Genomic DNA, 15,012 nt, shown 5'->3' with positions numbered 1-15,012 from the left:
TTACTTACTATATGTAGGGTTTGGTGTCAGGTTATTTGTGCAGATTCTTTGCTGTTTGCTTGTAATTAATAAACCAATTAATAAAACAATATTAATTAAAATATTGACTCTGTTCGCATGATCTTGGCCAGTCTTAATGCAGGGAGTCGTAAACTATCAGATGCAGATCCACGCAGATCGCTCCATACACACATAGATCTGCGTGGATCAGGATTTCAGGGATTTTGGGACTTCAGGTGGGCTTTGATGTCCTTCAGGTGAGGAGGCCTCTTTTTTATGATTTATTTGTTTTTAGTATTTATTTATTTATTATTAAAGATTTTTGTTGATTTACAAAAGTGTGCAATGTCTCTCTCTCATGTTTTTCCCCCATGTAACATTTTTACAAATCATTTTCATTTGTTGAGACATTAGGAAGGAAAGGGGAAAGAGGTGGAGGGGGGGAAGGATGGGTGGGGGTGGGGTCGGGTGGCCTAGGGTGTGGTTATTCATTTGTAGTTGGCTGTGGTGGTCTTTGTTTTCATGTGTGAGTGGGGTGGGTGGGTGTTTTGGATCAGCAACAAATCTACTTATGCCAAGACCTCCCTTAAAGCAGTAGTGGATCACCATGAAGAAGGCCTCTGCCTGGTTCCCTGTAACTTGGCTGCTCCCAGAGATGGGAGGGGTCATATTTTTTTCCTTGATTTCCCCCTCTGAAAACTAGGTGCGCCCTATGGTCAGGTGTGCCCTATGGAGCGAAAAATACCATAATAATAATTTAGCTAGACCGCGCCCATCCGGCTGGGTTTCCCCCTCTTTTAATTCTAATAGCACATTAAAGTTCTGATATAAATAAGGTTTGTCCTGGAATATCAGTTCTGGGAGGGGGGAAGAGCTAAGTGCCTTCATGCCCTGCCTGGAAGCTTCCTTGAGTCATCCGTCCGGTTTTTGTGGACATCAGTGCATTGGGCTAGAATGGGCTATCGGTCTGTTTGCATGACCCTAAGTAATTGTGAGGTTGGGTAACTTGCGAGCTGAACAGCAGTGCCATTTCCTAGAAAGTCAAACATCTTTTCTGTTTCTTTGGAATTAAGCTTTCTTTGAATAAGATACATTCTCCCCAAATCGCAGTCTCCCTCTGACCTCATCTGCCACAGTCCACAAAAGTCTGGGTGTCTTTTTCTGTCGACCTTGTGCTTTCCAAACAACTGGCCTCCTCCCAAACCGTAGTGCTTATATACTGGGATGGATCTCGTACACGGAAAACCACAAGAAGAATTCATTTCCGCAGCATCTGTTAACAGCCCCCCCCCAATCTCTGAAAATTCCAAAGAGCTCAATATGGTTTCAGGAACCCTGAGAAAGCTGCAGTTCCCAGCACCTTTAACAAACTACAGTTCCCAGGATTCTTGGTGGGGGCGTCTTAAATGTACCGTGCGGCTACCAGTGTTGCAAAGCAAAGTTCACAGTCCTAAAAAGAAAGCTGGTTTAAGCAGGAATATAGGTCCCCTATTCCAGCAAACAAGCAATTTGGAGCAAAACAGCAGTCAGTAGACTCAGAGCCTTTATTGTTGCGCAGCAGGTTCAACAGCAGCCAGTGAACCCAGAGCATGGGGCAGCATTGACTTTGAAAACTTTCCCACCATGTGTCAGAATACAGTTTCCACAGCATCATCAATACATCATTGCTACCTCACTAACATGTCACCAAAGGGGAGGGTTACACAAGACTAGCATAGACAGCTATGTCAGGGCAACACCCAAGCACAGTATTAGCTTAGCATCATCGGCAAACATGTCTTAAGTACCCACCAGCCAAAGTACAACAGAACTTCCTTGGCATGTCTGGAGCCGGAGGCAAGTCTGGGGATGAGATTGGGCTTCCCTTGGAGAACAAGGAGCCCAGCAATTGTCACCTCTGGGCATTTCCTGGGGCAGGAGGTGTGTACCCATGTCTTCAAGCCTGGGGAGGTGGAAGGGAAAGAGTCTTTTTCCCAAGGGCAAAATGGTGCTGGAATGGAGGAACTTGGCAAAGGGGTTGATTTTATAGGATTCATAAAGCTTGGTATCTTCCCTGAGCTGTCAAGTCAAAAGGATAGGTTCATGCATAATGTTTGTAACATTTAAGAACTTTAAAGATGTACCCCCCCCCCGTAGGATCCGTATTAACCGCAAATATTTCCCACCCCCTTTAGTCCCCTAAGTTATATAGATATGCACTTATAAGCAACCTGGTACATCACAACACTCAAGTCCTTTCCAAGCAAACCTACACTGTCAATTTTTTAAAAATATATAAACCAAGGGTTTTGTAATTTCATTTCCGTGCCCAAGAGTGTAGTCCTCATGATAAACCTTCTTTTGGGTTGCGGAATAGCGTTTAAAGCAAACACATGCATATGCACATCCTGGGAGCTACAGGTCCCAGCACCCTTAAACTACAGTTCTCAGCTCCCTTGGCACACTGCGCTTTCCAGGGCACCGAAGAAACTACAGTTCCCGACGCCCTTAACAAACTGTAGAGATCTGCATGGATCTGGATCTGATAGTTTACTCTTGACGGTTGAAGGGAATCACATGGAGGCCTCTTTTACGTGTTCTCTAGCATTTGTGTCCTTGTTCCCTTTAGCTTGTTCCTCTTCTGGATATCTTTCCTATGTGTACTCATAGATGTACATTTTTGGTCAGCTCTTTCATTTCTCTGGAGGAGTGTTTATTGGTAGTGCCTTGAATAAATAGACAAATTTGGGGTTTTTTCCTTTTAATGTTATAGGATATCATTTTTTCATGCTATAGGATATCATCAATAGACATGGACATGCCCCAGCTTGACAATATCCTTCTTCAATTGTGGTGCCCAGAACTGGACACAGTATTTCAGGTGTGGTCTGACCAACCAGAATAGTGTGGTAGCATTCCTTCGCTTGATCTAGACCGGGGGTCTGCAACCCGTGGCTGCGGAGCCGCATGTGGCTCTTTTACACCTTTGACGCGGCTCTGGGGTGGATACTAGCGAGGGGAGGAGGCGCATTGTGCACCCCGACACTCCCCACTGTGGCAGGCGCTGTACTGACTGTGACATCGCATGGGGCGGTGCGTGTGTTAGTCACGCACCGTCCCGACGTCACCTTCCCGCCCACCCGCCAGCTACATTGTAAGGGGCATGTACGCTGGTCACTGTTTTGAAGGGGAGTGAAGAACACACACACAAAAAAAGGTAACTAGTTAATTTAACGTTTATTTCTATGAGGAGGAGTAATTCTGAGGGGTCAAACAAAGAAATAATAAAAAGGTGACAAAAAGTTATTTTTATAATGACGAGTTTTGTGGCTCCCAGTTTTTTTTCTTCGGAAACGGGTCCAAGTTGCTCTTTTTGTCTTAAAGGTTGCAGACCCCTGATCTAGACACAATACTCCTACTGATGCAGCTCAGAATTGCATTGGCGTTCTTAGCTGCCACATCACACTGTTGACTTGTGGTCGACTAAGACTCCCAGATCCCTTTCACAGGTTCTGTGTCAAGCCAAGTGTCCCCCACCTGTGCATCTCATTTTTTTCTATCCAGGTGTAGTACCTTACATTTCTCCCTACTGAACTCCATATTGTTGGTTTTGGCCCAGCTCTCTAGGCTATTCAGGTCATTTTGAATTCTGACCCTGCCCTCTGGTGTATTAGCAACCCCTCCCAGTTTGCAGTCATTTGCAAATTTGATTAGCATGCCCTCTATTCCATCATCCAAATCATTTATAAAAATATTGAATAGCACCAGGCCCAGGGCAGAACCTTGTGGAACCCCAATAGTCATTTTTTTCCAGGATGAAGATGAGCCACTGATGAGCACTCTTTGGGTTCAGCCCATCAACCAGTTACAAATCCACCTAACAATAGCTTTGTCTAGCCCACATTTTACTAGCTTTTTTGCAATAATATCATGGGGGACCTTTTCAAAGGCCTTACTGAAGTCAAGGTAAGCTGGTACAAGGGAATGCAGGATTACCGTAATTACCGTAAAAATTACTGATCACTTTGGATCAGCAGTCTCAACCTAACCCGCTATGTGGGGAGAGCCACGTGTTCCTTTGGAAGGCAGGTGGAATACAGTGCGATATACGGACAGCTGTTTTAAAAGATGTAACTGTAACTTAAAATCCAGTATCAGGAAAAAATAAAAATAGATGGTCCCTGTGTGGATAGTCACGTCTGCATGATGGGGCCACCTCCAGTGACCATGTGGCCTGATATAAGAGGGTTCTAAAATCAGTCCTGAAAGTAGACTGATTGAGAATGACACACACATAGCTTTTGCTCTTCCATTAAGAGGGTGAGCTGAAGCAAATTCTTGCCTCCCTTTGGGCTTAGCAATACTTCCTACAGCATTCTTGTTGAAGGGCATTGGAGAGTTAGGTGAGGGACACTTTTCTGTTTTTCCACCAAGTCCCCAGACAAGAATGCTAGAGCATCAGCCCCAAAGACTCAGTCTCATAACAAAAAATACTCAACGGAGTTAGGGCTGAGGGTAAGGGAAGTACAATCATGATCTTTCCTGTCCTCTAGAAGCCGACCCTTTTGGTCATTTTGATCATGGAGCCAAAAATCTCTTCCCAAGTTTAAAGAGTCTAAACAAGTAAAGAACAAGCTTGCCCTTTACATGCAAAAGCCCTGAAATTCAGCCCATTGGGCAACGGATCATGGGACTGGGAGGAGGGAGGTAAGGACTAGCACCTTCTCTGCCCTCCGCCTCCAACAGCTACACCTGAAAGATTCATGATGGGGTTCGATTTGAGAAGCTGGATGTTTAAAAAGGCACTTAGCCGATTTCTGCCATGGAAATTCTGAACAGAAACACTCTGCAGATGCCCCTTCTGTCCACAATTGTAACAGCGGACAACGTTCAAAGCTACAGCATTCTCTCCAGTAGCAACATCAGTGGGGGAGTTAGAACTCCGTTCTTCCCTCCCCCTGTCAGCAACATCCATTGCAGCTTGTACAGGAACAGGAACAGCTACAGTTCCTTCACTCCCCCATCTGGGGTCAAAGCTCTCCTCAGCTTTCGATGAGCTTTTAGGAATTTGCCCAGCTTCATCTGGGCTCACCCCTTCTGCACAAGATCCAGGTTTGCACGGATCACAAGAACTTGGAGTACTGGAGGACTGCACGAGTACTCAACCAGAGACAGATTCGATGGGCACAAGAGTTCTCCAAATTTTCCTTCGAGATCCGGTATGTGCCGGGAGAGGAGAATGTTAGAGCCGATGCTCTCTCCCGGAAGCCGGAGTACATGGAAGGAGAGTGACCACCGGAAGCCCGACACGTGTTCCCCAAGGACAGATGGGTGTGTGGGGGAGTGTTGGTTAGGAAACGAGAACTAGCCGGTCTCACCAGGAACGACGAGTTCGCCCAAACTAAAATCAGGGAACTACGGGAAGGAAGGGAAAACCATGGAGAGTTTGAGGAAAAGGAAGGGGTACTGTACTATAAGGGAGCACTGTACGTACCGGGGGAGACCTTGAGGGGAAGGGTACTGAAACAACTCCACGACAACCCAACAGCAGGGCACTTTGGTCAGCACAAGACCATGCTGCTTGTCACCAGGCAGTTCTGGTGGCCAAGGGTAAGGGAAGATGTACGGGAGTACGTACGGGGGTGCGACCGCTGCCAGAGGGCAAAGGGGGAGAGGGCGGCCCCTGCAGGGTTATTGGAACCCTTAGCCACGCCGGGAAGACCCTGGGAGGTGGTGTCCATATATTTTATGACAGATTTGCCCAAATCAAGGGGGAAGACAGCAGTCATGGTAGTAGTCGATCTACTGACAAAAATGTGCCATTTCATGGCTTGCTCACATGCGGTGACGGCAGAGGAAACGCCCAGATTGTTTGTGGATCACATCTTCAGGTTGCATGGGGCTCCCTCGAGGGTCATCTCAGATCACGGGAAACAATTTACTTCAAGGTTCTGGAGGCAGCTCATGAGCTTGCTGCAGGTCGAGGTGGGCTTCTCGACGGCGAGACACCTGGAAACCAATGGGCAAGCGGAACGAGCGAACAGTATACTCCAGCAATACCTACGTCAGTGAGAGACAGAATGATTGGGTAGAGAAACTAGCGCTGGCTGAATTTTCATACAATAACGCTGAACACGTGTCCACGGGAATGAGCCCGTTCATGGCCAATTATGGGTGTCACCCCAGGGCCTTCCTGGGGAGGGGGGAGGAAGGGTGGAGCGTACCTGCAGCAGAGCAGTTTGTGGAAGAAATGGAGGCCTTGCACCAGCAACTCCAGATGAATTTGGAGAGGGCCAAAGAAATCTACAAGAGGCAGGCAGACAAGCACCGTTGGGAAGGGGAGACCACATGGGTGGGTGACCGGGTGTGGTTGTCAACCCGAGGGTTACCCTTTAAGGGAGGGTGCAAGAAGTTGCAGCCAAGGCGGCTGGGACCTTTTGAGGTAACTCAGCAGGTGAACCCCGTGGCGTTCAGGCTCAAGCTGCCTGACAGCAAGTTACACCCAGGTCCCTACTCTCTCCATACAGGGAGGGGCGGGAATTCCCAGGACGGGAGGGAGAAGTCACCACACATCCGCAGGTAGAGGAGAGGGAACACCACAACCAAGCCATGGAAATACTCGATTCCAGGTGGCGAGGGCACAAGGTAGAGTACTTAGTAGCGTGGGAGGGAGAACCCCGGTCAGAAGACACGTGGGTTCCCGCAGAAGCAATCAATGATGGGTATCTAGTGGAAGAGTTCCACAGTCGGTTCCCACACAAACCACAACCACCAGCGAGGTTCTGGGAGGAGCACTTTGGCCCTACCGACGACGAGGAAGACGTTGAGGGTTTTCCTGCCTCCGACAAGGAGGGAGGAGAAGCGTCGAAGGGGGAGGATTCAGACTGGGAGGCCCACCCCGCGGGGAGAGATCAGAGCGGGTGGGAAGTGGGGTTTGAATCCTCTGAGGATGGCGACAAGCTCCTTCCGGGGATTCCCTGCATCGTCGGCCGAGGACAGGGACGAAGTTGGATCCAAAGGTTGGGCCGGGGGTGGAGGGGGTTCTGGGGGGGGAGATGGATGTCAGGGAACTGCCATCGCAACTAGCAGAGGAGGCGAGGCTCCACAGCGATGCTGGAGAGGGGCCAAGCAAGGAGAGAGGCAGGTCTCCGGCTGGGGAAGATAATCAGCGCTACACCATGGATAGAGGGGGGGCCAATGGGGGAAGCAGAGAGGAGGCTCCAGGACTCTTCGCAGGAGACCAGCGAGGAGAGCACAGGTCCTCCGCTGCCCAAACCCACCCTGTGCAGAAGACTTCCGCGCAGGGAAAGTAGGCGGCGACTTGGCGTCAAAGAGCTTCTTTGTTGGAAGAGGTTCAAGAAACGCCCACAGACGGATTCTGCTAGCGACTGAACAGCCATGAAGTGAAGGGCTATCCAGCCAGGAAAGGTTTAACCAGGCCACCTAGCCAGGAGTGGCGGCAACTTACGTACGAGCAACCCCATATAACCATTACAGGGAGCTATCCCTTTTCCTGGTTCATCAAATAAATTAACTGATGTATTTAAAGACTCTGACTCCTCCTCTGAATTGGCAACAATCAAAACACCCCAGCAACCCAATTTAACCAATTATGGCTTGGGTTATCCAAATCTGCTCAGCAACAACAGGGTGGCTTGTATCCTCCAACCGCAACATGTGCTCTCTGTTAGGCAGAACACGCTGTGCCAGAGCCCTTGGCAGTGACCACACTGGCTGTGAGATCTCAAAGGGTGTTCATAAACTAAACACACACACACACACACACACACACACACTCACTCACCAATAACCTTGCCCCTGTCAGAGGGAACTTAAAAACTGTATTAGCTGTCTTTAAGAGGGAAAACAAAAAAAATTCCTTCCAGTAGCACCTTAAAGACCAACTAAGTTAGTTCTTGGTATGAGCTTTCGTGTGCATGCACACTTCTTCAGATACACTGAAACAGAAGTTTCCAGACGCTTCTATATAGTGAGAAGGTGGGGAGGGGTATTACACAGAAGGGTGGTGGGAATGGGTGATTGGCAGATAGCTGTGATGAGCCTGTTGACGACTCTTAACGACTGCAATAGGTCTTACAGGAAAAAGCAAGGGGTGAGAAGGTGAAAATGGCTTTGTCATGTATAATGAGATAAGAATCCAAGGTCTTTGTTCAGACCAGGACTCTCCAGAGCTGAAGGACACTGTTGGCATTTGATGGCATACACAATGTTAGACGATGAGCAATTAAATAGTCCCGGGATGGTATGTGTGATGTTGTTGGGGCCAGTAATGGTGTTGTCCGGGTGTATGTGGCAGCAAAGTTGGCATCTGGGTTTATTGCAGGCTCTGGTGCCAGTGTCCGTGTTAGGTCTGGTTGTATTATTATTGTGGGTTGTTGTTGTTGTTGTTTAGTCGTTTAGTCGTGTCCGACTCTTCGTGACCCCATGGACCAGAGAACGCCAGGCACCTCTGTCCTCTACTGCCTCCCGCAGTTTGTTCAAACTCATGCTGGTATCCTCGAAAACACTATCCAACCATCTCGTCCTCTGTCGCCCCCTTCTCCTTGTGCCCTCCATCTTTCCCAACATCAGGGTCTTCTCCAGGGAGTCTTCTCTTCTCATGAGGTGGCCAAAGTACTGGAGCCTCAGCTTCACAATCTGTCCTTCCAGTGAGCACTCAGGGTTGATTTCCTTCAGTATGGAGAGGTTTGATCTTCTTGCAGTCCATGGGACTCTCAAGAGTCTCCTCCAGCACCATAATTCAAAAGCATCAATTCTTCGGCGATCAGCCTTCTTTATGGTCCAGCTCTCACTTCCATACATCACTTCCATACATTCCATTATTGTGGGTTAGGAGTTGCTTAAGATTGGGTGGCTGTCTGTAGGCAATGAAAGGTCTTCCTCCCAGAGCTTGAGAAAGAGAACTGTCATTGTCCAGGAGAGGTTGTAGATCTCTGATGATGCGTTGTACTGTTTTAACTTGGGAGCTGTATGTGATGACTAGAGGTGTTCTGCTATTTTCTTTTTTGGGTCTGTCTTGTAGCAAGTTCTCTCTGGGTATCAGTCTGGCTCTGTTGATCTGTTGTCTAACTTCATCTGCTGGGTATTTTAGTTCTAAAAAGGTTTGCTGTAGATCTCTTAGGTGAGAGTCTCTGTCTGTAGAATTGGAACAGATGCGGCTGTAACGTAGTGCCTGGCTATATACAATGGACTGTTTGGTATGTTTGGGATGGTAGCTAGAGGCATGTAGATATGTTTGTCGGTCAGTTGGTTTACGGTATAAGGTGGTGTCTATGTGCCCATCCTGTATTTTTATAGTAGTGTCCAAAAAATGTATCTATGCAAGACCTCTTCTGAAGCCCGGTGGGGGGCGAAAGTCTTTGCTCCCTCCCACCTGCCTTCAAAAGCTGTCCTCTGCTGTCCCAGGGTTTTTAAAAATGCTGGGGGTGGGAAGAAAAGCCCTTGTCCCCCCCCCAGCCTTCAGAAGAGGTCGGGGGACAGACTGTCCCCGGACCTGGTCTGAAGGCGGTTTCCATAGGAACGCATTGATTGATTTTCAATGCATTCCTATGGGAAACTGTGCTTCACAAGACGAAAAACTCGCAAGACGAAAAAACTTGCGGAACGAATTAATTTCGTCTTGCGAGGCACCACTGTATTGTATTGTTTTTTTTCTCTCTTTTGTTTTTTCTTCTCGTCTTTTTTCTTCTCCTATTTTCTTGTAAGCTTTAAAAGTAATAAATATTATTTTTTAAAAAAGAGAGAGATGGTTGGACAGTGTTCTCGAAGCTACCAGCATGAGTTTGACCAAACTGCGGGAGGCAGTGGAAGACAGGGGTGCCTGGCGTGCTCTGGTCCATGGGGTCACGAAGAGTCGGGCACGACTAAACGACTAAACAACAACAACAAAAATTCAGAAAATTACTAAATGGAGGAATTACTTGAATTAAATCCACTTCCGTGGGCGCTTCCAAACAGGTTTGAGCCCCGGAGCCTTTTCCCCCTTGGGACCTAAACTCCACCACGTACAGCAGCAAGCACCGTTTGACAGGAGCAGAAGGGAGGAAAAGGGTAGAGTTTTCGCTGCCTTCTTTGCCTAACATTAGATCCACGTGCTTCGACCTACAGGAAAAACAGCAGCCAGGCAGAGCGGCAAACCGAGGGCCGCTTAACTTGGGAAGAGATCCCAGTAATCGGGAGAGTAGAAGGAAGAGCTGTCCGGGAAGAAACAGCTGAGGATTCCACAACGCCAGGAGGCATCCCTCCACGTGCGCGACTCTCCTTGGCATGCCCCTTACGCACTCTGCATCCGTCGCACTGGAGGCTGCCGGGAGTCGTAGTTCGGAGGGGGACTCCGCGGGCAGGCGCACTTCCGCCCAAGGCCCTCAACGCGTGAGGGAACCTGCCCTGCCCAAGCGCCCGCTGCCGCACCCACGCGAACCAGGGGGGACGCCGGGCTCACCGTGTGCGGGGACTTTGCATTATTATTATTATTATTATTATTATTATTATTATTATTATTAATGATTGAATTTATATACCAACCTATACCCGGAGGTTCACAGAAAAGATCAATATAAAAACCACAATATATAAAAAATCAAAATGAAAACAACCCAATACCCCCCCCCCAAAGGAGCCACATTTTAAAAGGGCATAGGATGTCAATCAGATCAACCAAAAGTCTGGTTAAAAAAAAGAATGTTGCAAATTAAATTTCCAATAAACAGCAAGTCAGCAGTAAGCAGCTGTGTATACAGACGCCTTCGTTTCGTGCATGGAAGCATAGAGTTGGAAAGGGATCCCAAGATAGTGCGGCATTAGTGACATAGTTGAAAGGAATATGCAAAGATGTTTTATGAGTAATAAGTAAAGAAATATAGCAAAATTAATCAATGTTAAAATGATAGGGGATTAGAAGATAAGTGGTTAGTAGCGGTAATGGTTAATTTAAAAGAAAATACGCAATATTAAAATTAGTCAAAATAGAGGAAGGATTTGCTGAAAATAAATTAGAAATTGGAATACAGACAGGGGAGATGTGAAGAAGTCGGGAAAGTAAGCTATAAGAAATTAAGATTTGAATTTATATATTTCTTTTTGGTTTTTTATGTTTTATACTGTTTTTTGTTTGTTATTGTGTTGTTTTGTTTTGTTATGATAAAATTTGTTGAAACTTTAATAAAAATTCTTATAAAAAAAAGGAAAGGGATCCCGAGGGGCATCTAGTCCAACCGCCTGCGATGCAGGAATCTTCTGCCCAACATGGCTGGCTAAGCTCAACTGCTATAAAGCAATGAAGAGGGTGGTAATACAAGGACTACTGCAGTCGACACAATATCACCAAGGCAACTATCTGTAAACAATCAACGCCCATAAAAATGGCAAAAGTTTCTTTCTCAAATTAGTTTTATCTTAAACAATAGCAAACACATTAAATAAAGAGTTCAGTTGTAATACGACAGTGGTTCAGTGCTCATGTCTTCTCATGTTTAATTCCTACGCTTAGGAGTTCATTGACCCTTTGATGAACTTATGAAGTTGGCATCAACCCCACTGCATATACTTAGGTAGGTATATGAAATATAGTCAAGAAATACCAGAATATCATGAACATTTATTAATCATCCACCATTACCAGGAATTGCAAAAATGTAAAAATAAATCTGGCATACTGTTGGATTGTGAAATCTTGTTAAATATAAGGTTCCACATTGGCAAGGAAGGTACATGCCCATACTGTCTATTTCTGAGGCTCATGATTATTATTCTTTTGCACTATTCGTCATTAAGATTTCCTACTGCTAGACCATTTTCAACCCCTGGCTCTTTATTCACCCCCATAACTGTAGGGGGTCAATATCAACCACTTCCAGAACCCAGGTATAAATGCATATTTAACATGTAGAATATGGTAGTCCTAAAGGCATATTAAAATACCTTTGGGATAGAGTTTTATGTATAAAATATGTACTGCTATGTCATTAAAAATATATCAAAGTGGGTTGCAGCAATAAAACAACCATAAAGCAAAAATGATAAAGTTAAATACTGACATCAATTAACTACTGCTGAAGTAGGCAACTTTTGAACTGGTTCCTGTACCAACCCCTTTACCAGCAGTTTCATCAACAAAAAATTGTAATAGCTACATTACAAACACATCTTCACTTCTTAATATAGGTAACCATATTAAAGGGAAGTTTTCCTTCTGCACATATGTTTTCCCTCTGCACATAATTGTTGCATTATAGGGAAGCATTGCATCTCTTTCTACACATAACTGTGGCCTTATGGGAAGTCTTGCTATGGGAAGTCTTGCTTCTCTCCTCTTGCATTCTGGGAAGTCTCGCTTATAATCTTCTCTCTGTTTCTGCACACACTGTACGAACCTGTTCCAAACACCAAGACATTCCCTCCTTGCTCAGTTCATCTTAAGTTCATGATGACCTGTTCTCAGTGCATAGCTGACCACATCTACGGAACTCGATTGTTATATGTTATGATCAATCATTAGTAATTGTTTTATGCTATATTAATCTTTAGTTACAAATTAATTAGGAGGCTTCATGCCTGTCTAGTCCCAACCTCGTTTCCCAGCCTTTAATCTACCAGTGATTAATGCTCACATGTAATTCCCACCCCTCACATGTAATTCCCACCTTGCATTTGCATTAACCAATAGGCAATGAGTTTCTTTGTGTTTGTATCAACCAATCAACCACAAGTACACCTGTGGCAATGCTTTGTGATATTCAATAAAAGAGAGTTCCCGGGACTTCCCCGGCAGACGCCTCTCACATGACACCTACTACTCGTCTCCCGTGATTTTCATTCCTACATCTGGTGACCCCGGACGTGCCAGATCCCTTACGCAGCCAAGCCCCTGTACTTCACTCGACTGGAAAAGTCTCAGCGCGCTACTTCGTGAGTATGGGGGGCGATTTGACAAAATTGCAGAAAGAACATGCCAGGGAATTGTTTTCTCTAGTTAGACAGCGAGTTGTGGGTGTTAATGTTTCCTTAAAAGAAATTGAACAGCTCCTTGGTGAGATTGCTTGCCAATGTCCCTCCTACCCCGAAAGGGGGTCCCTTGAGGTGGGGACTTGGCAAAAGATCGGGAAGACCCTCTTTGCAGAACCGAGGGCTTCAATTCATTGTCTGCTCACCTGGCAGAAATGTGCAGCTGCCGTTGCTAAATTAGGACCCCAGGCGTCTCCTTCGGCTCCTGCCCTTCTGGCTGTAGCAGACAATCCCCCCCTCCTTATCCTAAGCTTTTGCCTCCATTGCAGCCTTGCCAACCCCTCCCTACACCTCAGCCCACAAACCCATCCACCCCTCCCCTTCCTCCTTTGCCTGCTTTGCCTGCCACAACCCCTGCGTGCTCTCCTACAGGAGCTGTGCGCACCTCACTTTCTCTGGCTAGGCAGAAAGGAATTCTGTCCTTAGAGGAGGAATCTGAGTGGGCGGGGGAATTGCCTTCTGCTTTCCCTATTAGCTCTTTTGTTAATATTAAACAACAACATTCAGAGCCCTACCATCAATTTATAGATAGATTGAAAGAAGCAGTCACCAGGCAGGTTGATAATACTACAGCCCAGAATGAACTGATGGAAAAATTGCCTTTTGAAAATGCAAACACCTACTGTAAGAAGGCTTTGCAGTCAATCATTAACCGTCCTAAATACGATCCGGCTCAGAGGATTCAATCCTGTGCGGAATTTGGCAGCCAGAGCCATGCCATGTCCTTGCTTGCCAGAGCCAATGCAAATTTGGCAGCCAACCAAATGCTTTTAAATGCTGCTCAATATGTAGTTTTTGAAAGTGAATTTAAGCATAGCGCAGTAGCCCTGTCCTGTTGGATGCCCTTACTGTGTTTACTAATGGAGCCCCCTCCAGGGGGGTCGTTGCATGGCTACAAAATGATAAATGGCACAGCCTCTACATTCTTCTACAGAAGTTTGCCCAGCATTCTGAGCTGGCAGCTGCTGTTAAAGTTTTGCATCATTTCTCCACGCAGCCAATTCCATGACCCCATACGTGGCTTCCTTTAATGTTACTTGTGCCCGTATGGTGAGCTGCACAAAAACCAACAGTGTAAAAATGGGCAAGGATAACTTCAATTGTTCTGATTATGTAAATATTTCATATATATATGCCTGAAGGCTGGTTCTGGTCGTGTCCAGGCTTCACGTTTAATTATATTCCTGCAAATATCAGCCATGGCACGCCCTGCTGCTTAAGCCGTATGTCTATTATTTTACCAAAAAAGCATCATTTGTCCCGCTCTCGATATTGACGCCCTGTGCAATTGACTAATGATTATAACGATTTTGTCTCTCTCCCTAGCAGATCTGAATATATTTCTTTAGCTGTCTCTCTTTTAGGAGTCCCTGGACTGGCTGTACGGAATAGCAGGAATATTAACTCTTTAGCTTGCTCCGCAGCAAAAGCCTTGAATTCTACTTCACAAGCTCTTCACCTTTTGAATAAAGAACAGAGTGAATTGCGTCACGGACTCATAGAAATGCGCTGCTATCGATTATCTATTGATGCTCCATCATTACGGATGCGAACAAGTGGAAAACATGTGCTGCTTTAATATCACTGACAATTCTAAGGCTATTCAAAAACAAATCTCTCATTTGCAAAATCTCACACATCATATCAAACAGGATGTTGGTTTTCCTGCTTTCTGGGATTCTTTCACCCAGTGGCTTACCGCTTGGCTGCCGAACCTTACTTGGCTTCGTAATCTCTTTCAATATGCTATTGTCATAATTTGCATGTTGATCTTACTATGCTGCTTCCTCCAATGCATTCCTGGCCTCATAAGTCTTTTCTCTCGGCTTCTCTCTCCCCCTCAACCACCCAATAAAATCCTCGCTGCTTATTTTGCAAAGTGGCGATACCAATTGTAAACCAAAGGGGAGATATGGGCAGATTTATTTCGAGCATGCGTTGGCAAACCACGTATCTCGTAGTATCTTCTGTCCCATCCTCCCTGGCGAACTTATTTTGGGCATTCGCTGG

General features: G+C 46.1%; 1 long non-coding RNA gene across 1 annotated transcript in view; it reads left to right on the top strand.

Annotated features, from left to right (window-relative positions):
• Positions 1-1,521: 1,521 nt before the first annotated feature.
• Positions 1,522-15,012, top strand: part of LOC309362988 — a 127,580-nt gene continuing 114,089 nt past the window's right edge. Inside the window, exon 1 of the long non-coding RNA XR_014165130.1 lies at positions 1,522-1,920. This is a non-coding gene — a long non-coding RNA (uncharacterized lncRNA). The remainder of the gene's footprint in view (positions 1,921-15,012) is intronic.

The sequence above is a fragment of the Podarcis melisellensis genome (genome assembly GCF_964234715.1).
Source record: "Podarcis melisellensis genome assembly, chromosome: 2".
In the NCBI taxonomy this organism is placed as follows: Eukaryota; Metazoa; Chordata; class Lepidosauria; order Squamata; family Lacertidae; genus Podarcis; species Podarcis melisellensis.
This window is presented reverse-complemented; position numbering and strand designations above follow the sequence as displayed.